The following is a 12,182-nucleotide window of genomic DNA, read 5'->3' as shown; positions in this document are numbered from 1 at the left end:
AATTTTTCATTTCATTTATTTTCATCGTTATTTTTTTTTTGTTTTCTTCATTATTCATTAAATAAAAAATTGTTCTTCTTACGAAGAAAATAAAAAAAAAAAAAAAAATAATAAAATATTAATCAAAATGTTAGAAGCAATTGGAAAGGAAATATTAATTATAGTTTGAAAAATATGAATTTTTTATTGATGAAATATAAAAATGATTAAATTACAGAATTATTTTATATTTCATAAATAAAATGTTCAAACAGGAACATAAGAATTTTCAAAGAAAATAATATAATAAGAAATTTGATACGGATTATATTGTAAAATTGAAATTAACAACAATAAATTACAGATTATAATCGATATCGACACATGTAACGTGCGCTGTTATAGTTTCCGGCGGAATAAACAAAAATATTATAACATATTATTTCATTGCAAAAGACAGCATAGCATAGAATTACGTACCAGTGCTTAGTAAAATGAAAAGAATTAAAAAAAATACAAAAAAGGATCGTATTGTATTTCATCAAATTGGAAAATTTATATAAGCATATAAAAATAAAAAACTCTTTAGTACCAATTTATTATTAAATATAATAACAGCTTAAACAATAGTATTATATCATTGCATTATTTGATCTCATTGGTATAAGTTTTATTTAATACAGCGAATGCGTAATATATATTGTTTATTCTCATTTAAATTAGCAATTAATTAATATGGAATCATCGTTACTGTATATTTATTTTTATTTTTCAATCTGATTGAATGCCATCCTATAACTTTTTGTCTTTTTTTTTTTCTTTTTCTTTAGCTAAGAACTGATATGTAAATTAATACTTTGCTGTTTTGTTTTGCAAGGTAATGTTATTTTATATATTTTTGTTTATTTATTGCATTTGTGTTATGTATACATAAATAAAAAAAAAAAAAAAAACGAATTTAATTTACGTATTATTTATTCTTTTTACATTTGTCAAAATTTAATAATAAATAATTTATAATAATAATTTGTAAAATGTGCTCTAAACACTGAGCTAATGGGCCGATTTGACAAATATTGTATACATGCTATTTCAAACTTATAATTATTATTTATAATCTATATTCTACATTTTAAACTATTTTGTTGTAATAAAATGAGCAAATTTACATTTATACTATATCTTACGTTTGTATTAGGCTTTTCACTTCTCGTAATACGATTATTACGACACTTTATTTATATAAATTATAATTATCTTAAATATTGGACACGTAATTTTTGTAAAGCATATACAACATTAAAAAATATGTGTTTTTGTTCAATAAAACTTGTGTTGCGACACGACAAAATGAATAAAATTTGATATGGTAAACACAATAATACGACGAAGTGTAATAAGGTTTTCGCAAGCCGAATATTATAATTTTAAAATTACGTTTATCATTTCTGTTACACTGAAGATTACAGATTAACATACTTTTAAGAAAAAATTCTACAGTATTCAGTATAAAAATTTGTCAGAAAAAGAAACAGTGTCGGATGACAATTGAATTATTATTACACTATCATATTAAAATTAATTGTAGAGTTAAAAAAGATTTTTAGCATGATGGTGGTCTTCGCCATCGAGTAAATAAAAAAAAGAAGAAATCTTTAACTAGTAAAAAAAAATCATAAGATAATTTGTCCAATAATTTTTATCTTTGACTGTGGTGTAATTAAGAACCGAAAATTAATCTCTCTTTGATTTTTTGGCTATATTATCTGTTCTTCTATCCAAGAATCGATTAGTGACAAATAATCTTCGTCTAGTGTAGAATTAGGTGTAAAATAATCTTCGTCTGTTGTAGAATTAGATGTAAAATAAACGTCTTCGTTTGAGTCGCTAAACAAAAAGATAAAAGAAAAAAAATATATGTATTATATAAATAAGAAATATGTGGGAAAAGTTGAAACGCTAATATGCCTAAAAATGACAAACTTTTAATCAAAGATTCAATATCAATCATTTGATTTTTTTAAGTAATTAAAATACCTTTAATGTAAATTTAAGAATACAAATAAAAAATAAAACACATTACGATGAAAACTAAAAAAAGAAATAATAATAAAATAAAATAATTATAATTATGTTACTCACTTCGATGAAACTTCTGTCCTAATATCCATTTCGAAATTTAATTGTAATTCTCGTTTTGGTATTCCTCCGCCTATTGTTTTCAATAGATAATTTTCAGTGAATTCATCAATTACGAATTCAGTTTCTTCATTAAATTCTGGTTCTTTTCTTGAAATTGTTTGTGTTAATAATGTAGTTTCAGGTACACACGAGAGATGTGTTATTTCTACTTGTGATTTTTTTTTTATTTGATTCGTAGATGATGACGATATTTCACTTTTATTTGCAAGACATGATATTTTTCTTTTTCTATTATCCGTTTGAACTATTGTTTTCGATGAAGAATCTTTTTTCATTTCCATTTCTATTTTCATTTGTATATTTGGTGGGTATTTTCGAAATATGGAAAACGATGGAAGTTTAACATGGCTCATCGAAGTCTCAGAAATTTTATTTGTCGAAGAAATTGTTGCAACATTTTTATCAGTATTGTATTTAGCTTGTAAAATATAAGTTATCGATTTCGGAAATAAATCGGGATTAGGATACTTGTTGTATCTTAAATATTGCACTAAATTTTTAATTGCTTCGTTTGAAAGATTTGATCCTTCGTTATGTAATTGATCTTTGCGTTTAAGAAATGTTCTTTTTTCAATATTTGAACAATAAACATTACTTGCTGACAATAACCACGATGAAATTGGGAACATTTCTTTCAATCGTTCATACGAATAGAGATATTGTTTATAACTGAAACCAAAAAGTAGAAAAAAACGAATCAAATCTTTTTGCGTTAGATTTGAATTCATGAAATTAAAAAGAATTAATTTGCATGATCATTATATAAAAAAATAAAGATCGTATGAGAAAGTACAAATTTCAAGGATCACTTACTAAAACCATAAAAAGGATGAACCTATTTTTGGACTATATCCGTTAATATGAACATCTATTCTGTAATTTCTTCTGAAAATCCTATTGTAAATTTCTGGCCAAAGTTTTAATTTCGTAACTTCGACAAAACCGCCATGTGCAATAACGAGTTTATACAGTAAAAAAATATCCAGTATTACATCATTAATGTCTGGTAGTTCATAGATTGGTATTCCTGTGGAAAATATATATATATATAAAATCAAAAGACACAAAACTTTAGTTAGCTTTAATTTAAACAATATTACTCACCTTGTAATACCATAAATTTAAATAGGTCATCGGTAAACTTCACGCGTTCATTGTTGCAAACTTCCATAGATTTTAGATCATCCTAGTATAAATGAATCTTGATTAACTTGTAATAATGTTTTCTTTAAATAAATGTGCAAATAATATTAAAATAAATAAATAAATATATAATATATACACGTAGGGGGACACATAGAATTTTACAAAGAACGAAGTAAAGGTTCCTTTCTCACCATAGTAAGTAAAATTTGTGCCAATTCTTCGGATGACAAAGGTACTTCATCTTTCGTTTTCAATTGACTTGTATCCTGATCTTTTGACAAACATGATTGATCTTCTTCGAACAAATATAATTCGTTACCAATGATTTTGTATTCAGTATTATTCATTAGACTGTTGCTTAAATCGAATCTTTTTAATGCTGGATATCCCATTATTATATTTTCTTTATTTTCGATTTGTTTCTCAAATATAGATATCACCTGTTTAAATAAATATTCTTTCAGTTTCTCCTGTATTTCCAAACTATCTATTGTATATATTTCATCATTAACAAACTTCTTTTTTATTTTATCAAGAAGAATTAGAAGAATATCATCATCGATTACTGCGTTATCTAATTCTTTAAGAATCAGGTGAATAATATCTTTCATATGTTGCAAACATTGTGAAGTATCATAATCCATACGTTTTACATATTCCTTATCATAAGGTACTTGCTTCTGTATTATACTTTCAGGGTTATACCATGGTGAAAATACACGATTTTCGACAATTGGTAGTTGTTTTTGGTTTGATCCACTTGACATAAAAGATTGATTCTCTTTCTGTTTATTTCTTTCATTTTTACGAACAACAGGTTCCTCCATTTTTCGTATTTTATTCGATTTCTTCATTAACAATTTAAATTTTCTATTATCTATCGTTATAATTATTTTATCATTTGTCGATTCATTCGAAATACATTCACTGATTTGAAATTTTTTCCCACCTATATTGATCCAATAGAGATCATCATCAATTATATTTGTTTTGTACTCGAGTATTTTCATTTTTTCCTTTTTTGTTTTTTCATGATGCTTTGATATGCATCTTTCCTTTGATGAATTGCTTAAAATCTTATTACTTCTATCACAAAATCTATTTTTCGAATTTGAATCTTTGATATCATCGTCGTGAATTTTCGACATCTTTGTTAGAAATACGTGTGAATCTGTTTTACTCAAATATCAATTATTTATACTACTTGCAATATTGATCAACAAGAAGTATAATAAAATCTTCAAAAACACAGACACACAGAATCTTACGTTTAACGAATTTCAAGTTAACTTTCTCACGAAATACACTTCCTATCGATTAAATATTCAAGTTTTTCTTTGCACCGAACCGAACACCGAAAGTAACAAAATAATTCATTAATAATAATTGTAATAATTAGGGTTTATTTTTTAAGTAATGAAACTGAACTAACTCGTGCTGAGGTATCTACTATTCGCACAAACATAATTTATCTATTATATTATCTGAATCATCTATCCCCCCCAATAATTATCTTCACCAACGACTAATACACAAAATCATGATAAAATTACACCTGCCAATAATCACGCATACTTGCCAATCGTAACTTCTTATTGGTTTCACAATTTATTTAACTAAAGTGTATCTGTACTGTATATAATTTTTCCACTTACAGATGTAATTGTTGAATCTAAGGTCAACTTGCATCCCTAATTAACGACACAAAGTGCATACTTATCGTAAATAATGATATTTTGTTACTTAGTTCTAGGCTCACAACTTTTCAACTCACCCATATATATTTTTTTTATCTTAAACTAATTGGCATGCATTTCTTTGATTTTTTTTTTTTTGAAATGATTATGCATTAGATCATGTGTAATTGTGTAAGATTTATTAAAACAATCGGTATCCCCTTCTAAGTAAAAAAAAGAAAAGATATTTATTTTATAAAATAAATGAAAAAGTTTCAACACACTAATATATGTGATAAATAATGATTTAATAATATAAAGTAGATAAGAAATTATACAAAATATAAAAAATGAAAGAATACAATAATGCACAAGGAAGAATTAGAACCTTTTAAAGGTACGTCTCGCTTAAATTATTTTCTAATCATTTTTATCTTTTTACACATTCGTTCATATGTTTTTACTAGCACGTCTTAAACATTCGATCATTCTGTATTAATTATTACAAATTTCATTTAATTTTATTGTTAGATTTTTTGTTATTTAATTTTTTTTCGGTTCCTTCTTTAGACTTTCATTTTTACTTGCATATCATCTATTACATTTTCACTTTAGTTCTATAGATATATATATATATACATAATGATATTTAAAAAAATGTAGAATGAAAATTGTTTTTTCAGATATTACGAAAAATTCAATTTAGCGACGTTATAATTTTGTTCATGAATTAATTTAAAAGTAAGTACAAGTCGATACATTGTATTTAATTTAGAAAAATAACATTAATATTAGCAATAAAAAGTGTTTAAATAATAGAAAATATATATTAAATAATATATGCGAATATGTATGTATGATTTAAAAATTCTTTAATTCTAAATTAAAAATTATATCATTTTTAAATATATTATTTAATAAATATTTAGAAAAATATGTTAAATTAAAAATGATTAAATTTCTTTAACATATAAGTTATAGTTCTATTAAACACAATGACCCTTAATATTATATCTAATCGAGTAAGTTTGTTTTTTGTTATAAACAATTATCATACAAATAAATAAACATTTGATGTTCTCATTCTAATATGACACATAAAAAATTACATTTCTCAATTACATGTGTGTCTCACATATAATAGAATATAATTCTTTCTACGTAAAAGTAAAAGACTTTTGTCTATTTCCATATAAAAATACAAATTACTTTTTTTTCTTTTCTTTGCGTATGAATTAATCTGGTAATAGGTACAATAGAAATTATATTTATAACTAAAAAATCCCTAAACATTTTGTGACCGGCACGATTAAAGTCAGATGCGTGTCACGTTAGTAACTTTTACAAAAGCAAGATTCGTTGAACACAATTAATCAAGTAAGATTATTAATTTCCTTAATTTGTATTGCCTTCAATTTAATTATCGATAGTGATATAAATATAAATATATATATGTATATATATAAATATACATAAAAAAAAGAACAAAACCAAAACGTCAGGATGAAATTTAACAATACTAATTATTTGTTCGCTTAAAATATGTCAATGCTTCCGCAAAATATAGTTTCCGAATGTAAAATAATTAAAAGAAAGAAAGAAATCAGAGCAAATATAACGGTATTAATTGTAAATAATTTCGAATTACCAATTGTCAATTCATTTTCTTGATTTTTTCCTAATATGACTTCTATAATTTCATATTCTGACTCTGATACTGATTTTTCATCGCTTGATGTTTCTGAGGAACGATCATCTGTAGATGCTTTATCTGAATCGATATCTGTTTTAATTTTTGAATCTATTAGCGAACAAATTTCAGGTATAACCGAGCAACATGATAATTTGAATTTTGATTTGTCAGATTGAAATTTTAATTCTAACGATGATTGATCTTTTGTTAATTCTTCTTTTGATTCGGCATATTGCTTAAATTTTTTTTCATTTTCTTTAAAATAAAATGAAAATGGTCTTTTATATTGATTCAATAAAGTTTTAGATGAATCATTTACCGAAACATGTAGATCATTTCGAATATTTGAACTTTCTGATTTTTTATTAATAGTTTCATTATAACTTTGAGAAACAATATCTTGAAAATTTGGACGTTTAATTGTTGTTTCTATTATAGTCTGTATTATTGAGGGAGATTTTTTTTCGCATTCGTACGGATATAAATATCGTTCATATCTGAAATAATATAATATGATAAATAAAATAAAGGAACAAAAAAAATATATATACGAGAAGAAAAATAAAATAAGGAAATATGTTCTTTAGCATTTTTAATATTCCCTTAATTTTATCCCGAGTTTAATATTTTATATTTATTAATAATTAATGAGAGAGCTTATATATGTCACCTTAAGAAATGAGTAACACATTTTAAATAGGAATAACTTACAGCTGTTTTAATTGACTCGGTGCATATATGGATCTACAAGGTGTTCCTAAAGTTGACAATATATTCTTCCAAAGATTATTTTCCGTAACTTCGGTATAACCACCTCGAGCGATAACTTGTCTATACAATAAATAAAAATCTAATCGTGTTATACCATACATTGGTATTTCGAGGATCGGTGTTCCTAAAAGAAAATAATGATCAAAAAAAAAAAATGGAATGAAAACTTTCAACTTTAATGTAATTATATTATTATACTTACCCCTTAATCTCATATATGCAAATAGTTCATCAGCAAAATAGGATCGTTTGAGGGAAGATCCCATATTCTTTATCTCCATCTAGAAAAGACAAATTGTCATTAATCAAATTAATTAATATTTCTATAAATAAATATATGAGATAATTTTTTGTAAACCCAGTTAACCATATTAATAAAATCAAACGAGAATAATTGTTCGAAATATTTTACTCTTAATCGCGTATATTTAAATTTTCAATTATATTATTCGTTTCTTCTAAACGCGCGTGATGTTTACATGGCTTTTTTTTTTTTCTTTTTCTAAATTTATCCTTTCGAGATCATGTATAAACTCGTATTCATTTTGAGTTCTATTTGCTTCGTAATATATATATACGTTAAGATAAATGTATGTGGTATTGTTATGAGGACAAAGTATCCTTTCAAAAATAAACAAAATAAAATGGATTGTTAACCCGTTCGGATAAACAAAAACCGTGTGCTGTTGATCAGAATGAAACAAAAAAATAGAAGAAAAAATCCATTCTTACCTTAGCAATATATGATTTTCTGATTTCGTTTTGTAATTGAATTTCTTCCGTTGATTCCTTTTCCTTATTTTCAGAATTTATAATTACTAATTGACTTTGATCAGATTTTTCATTCAAATTATTAAGATTTTTAACGTTTTCATTTTCAACATCTAGCGTTTGCAATTTTGGTAGATTTCCCTTTTCTGCGGATTGATCATTTTTCATTTGTAAATTAATTTTGTCGTTAATCTTTATTTGTAAATATTTGTACATTATTTTTTCGATCAATTTAGAAACCATTTTTGGTAAATGATTTATAATATCGTTTAGAGATATCTCGTTATTTGCATTATTGATTAACAATATGACTTCATCTGTCATATTTTCTTTTAATTCTTTAGCTATTTCTTCGCTAGTTGTTTTATCAAAGATCGAAAGAAGACGTATATTAACAGATTCATGAACTAATCGATTCCATTCTATTTGCGATGCTTTTAAATAGTCAAATACCATATCTATAGTATTTTCCTTTTCATTAGATTCTTGATTATATGATATATTATCTAGCATTTTCTTCAATTCATTTGTGTCAGATTGAACATTAGACTTCTGTTTTATATTGCATTTTTCACTTTCTTCATTTTTATTCATCGTAGCAGAATTTTCTTCTTTCATCATAAAATTTTTCTCAGATAATAATTCGTACAAATTATTTTCTATCGTGACAGTTACTTTTTTTGACGAATTTTTATCACATTTTTTTATTTGAAATTCTTTATTTTCTACATTAATCGATTTAATATCACCATTTTCTTGATTGTAAGAATCTGTTGATGTCCCACTACTAGTCGTTGTACTTTCAGAAGAACTTCGTCCAATACCTGAATCTTCTGTATCACTATTATTAGTTTTTAACATTGTGATTAGATGTACGGGAATCTGTTTTAATCAAATATCGGTTATCTCTATCTAATTGCCAATTAAGCAACACGAAAAATAATAAAATATTCAAAAACACACACAGAATCAGAATTGCAAGTTAATTTTACACACACTAATACGAGTTTAAAATAATTTGAATAGAAATGATTCGAATGTTGTTATTTTTTGTTTGCTCTGCTTTAACTGAAAGATATATAAAAGTTTTCTTAATTAATTGATAAATTATAAAATATGTGTTCTTTTTCTAATAATTTCACACCGGAGTTAAACTCATGTACGCACAGTATTATAGTTCACTCTTAGATCCACTCACGTATAGCATAACTTTCTTTCTGCTAGGAAAGTAAGCACAAAAGGAAGTCTAGGATACGATGGTGGAAATATTATATACTAGAAAATAAAAGGAAGTCTGGGAAGATTTGGGAAACTTTAGACGAATGTGATAGGGGATTTTGTTTTCGACGTTAGAACCTTTGAGATTCTTCGAGAAAGTTTAGGATAATAAAGTTATACTTACGGTTCGTAAAATCAAATCGTCGGAAAGAAATATGCATGATTTTAAATAAAATCTTATTATTTTTTTTATGTTTATTTTCGTAACAAATAATACTTACTCGATTCGTATTAATATCAGCCGAATTATTAATCTTTCATTTAGATTTTTTATTATAAAAATATCTGATAAATAATATATAAAATACTTTTATTATTATCGACAGTCGTCTTGTTACTGACAGTCGTTTTATTACTGACAGTCGTCTTATTACTGACAGTCGTCTTATTACTGACAGTCGTCTTATTATTGACAGTCGTCTTGTTACTGAAAGTCGGTCTTGTTACTGACAGTAAACTTTCTTACCGACCGATGATTTTATGATTTGTATCAGTATTGCAGATATCTAAGTAATATAAAATAAAACGTATAATTTATTATAATTAACATTACATAATTAAATTCATCACTCATATATAACACACACAGTGACAATTAAAAATGATAAAAATCGACGTAAACAGAAATACAGAATTAGGTATTGAAAATGACAATTAAAAAAAAAATGGTAGATTAAGGTATATATGTTTTATATTTGTATATCTCGAAAATACAAATTATTCAAAGAAATGTGTGAACAAGATTTAAATATATATATATATATATATATATATATTTTTTTTTTGTAGAATATTTAAAAATAAAAATTTACTTAACTATATAATATATACAGAGAATGTTTCGTAATATGTTGGGAGCAAATTTAGGAGCGGACAGAAGACACACAAAACAATAAAAAAAAATTTACAAACAAGTGTCCTATATTTTTAGTTTCAAATTTAAAGTAACATTTGTTTCCCAATAATATCTGATAGTTCATATTCATTTGCAAAATACAGTAATACTTTTTAGAAATACGAACAACAGAGAATAATCATTTTGATCTTTTATAAAAATAGGATTACGCGTCTATGTGAAATTTTGTTACTGTTTTTGTATCTCCTTTTTTTCACTCCACATATTACGAAAATACATTATACATTTATAATACATAACGCAACATATCGTTCGTTTTTATTAAATATAATCGATAATGAAAATGATCGTGTGTGCAGAAAAATGTGATAAATATATGATTAGCATTAATATTATTATTATTAACTATTGCCATTATTGAATTTTATTTATTTATTCATTTATAATAATATCTCGATGTCAAATAGTTAAATTTCAATTTTTAAAAAGTTCACTACGTATCTATACTTATGAATAAACTTACGATAATTATACGATCTGTATTGATATAACATTTTAAGGAAATTTGATAGAAGGTGGGAAATAAAATTATAAAAAATACAAAAAAGATAGGACAAAATAATAATCAAGTACAGATATATAAAAAATAAGATAAGATAAGAGATGAGATATAAGAAGAAAAAGAATTCGTGTAAAAAAAAAAGTTGAGATAGGAAATAATATAAAGAAACATTTTATTCAACATTAAACAACAAAAAATTGATATGATAATCGAAGTTACGTTAATTACATTTATTTGTTTGTTTTTTTTCCTTTTCATTTTTTTTTTTTAATATATATATATATACGGTGGTTGTTGTATATATTCGCTCTCACCGACGTTGCTTTAGTTTTTTTTTCTTTTTCTTTTTCCATTTTTCATTACAAAATAATAGAGTGTTAAAGTTCACGAAGTGTAGTAGTAGTAGAATTTTTTTTTTCTTTTTTTAATAATGACCGTCTTGAATAGGACTCGATGGTAAACGATGTCACGTTGGTTGCTTATTTCCATATTGACTGCTATTATTTTTTTATCGTCAATTATTTCGTCACCTAGGGTAGAACAAAATTATAAAAATGATATTGAGAATTTGTAAATGAATCATGGTGTTTGTTTCTTTTCTTTCTTTTTTTTTTTTTTTTATAACACATACATAAATTGTATTGCGTGTAAGAGAACAAGCGAGACACCATATTTTGTGAAAATATGTTTCACAAAATTTTATAAATGAAAATGACAGAGATAGAATATTACAATTATATGAATTATTTTGATTATTTTAAAAGGTGTACACAATTGGTTCTTAGAGAAAAGGGTTTCACATGTTCTGTTACACCCTGTATTTACATATACATAGATTTTATATATATATGTATGAAATATATTCTAAATAAATATAGATTTAAATTGAATTAAATATGTAAAAACATGCATAAAAATAATTAAAAGGAAAAGAATAAAGTAGAATCAAATGTTTTCATTCAGAAGTTCGACACAAAATTGCTATTTCGGAAATTATGTTTTTTTTACTATTTTAATTTTTGTCACCTTAGGTTTTGTTATTTCTCAGTATATTTTTTTAAATAAAGAACAGAATACAAAAATATTTTTTAAGTTTTTATTACAAAAACTTGATTTACAAAAAAAAAAAAGAATTATTATGTAATATGCTTGCAAACATGTATTTATATGTATACACACATATATCAATAGATATGGGTGTATTTTATCATAATAATTATTATTTAATTAATGTTATGTGTGATTATT

At 24.4% G+C, this 12,182-nt stretch overlaps 1 protein-coding gene across 2 annotated transcripts in view; it reads right to left on the bottom strand.

Annotated features, from left to right (window-relative positions):
* Positions 1-11,242: 11,242 nt before the first annotated feature.
* Positions 11,243-12,182, bottom strand: part of LOC106785999 (protein dead ringer-like) — a 128,355-nt gene continuing 127,415 nt past the window's right edge. For both annotated transcript variants that reach the window (XM_014746935.1, XM_014746936.1), the window contains one exon: positions 11,243-11,464. The gene's annotated coding sequence lies outside the window, so the exon portion shown is untranslated. The remainder of the gene's footprint in view (positions 11,465-12,182) is intronic.

The sequence above is a fragment of the Polistes canadensis genome, unplaced genomic scaffold (genome assembly GCF_001313835.1).
Source record: "Polistes canadensis isolate GaletaPanama2010 unplaced genomic scaffold, ASM131383v1 scaffold_61, whole genome shotgun sequence".
NCBI classification, from domain to species: Eukaryota; Metazoa; Arthropoda; class Insecta; order Hymenoptera; family Vespidae; genus Polistes; species Polistes canadensis.
The sequence above is the reverse complement of the archived record's forward strand: the minus strand, read 5'-3'. Positions and strand labels throughout refer to the sequence as shown.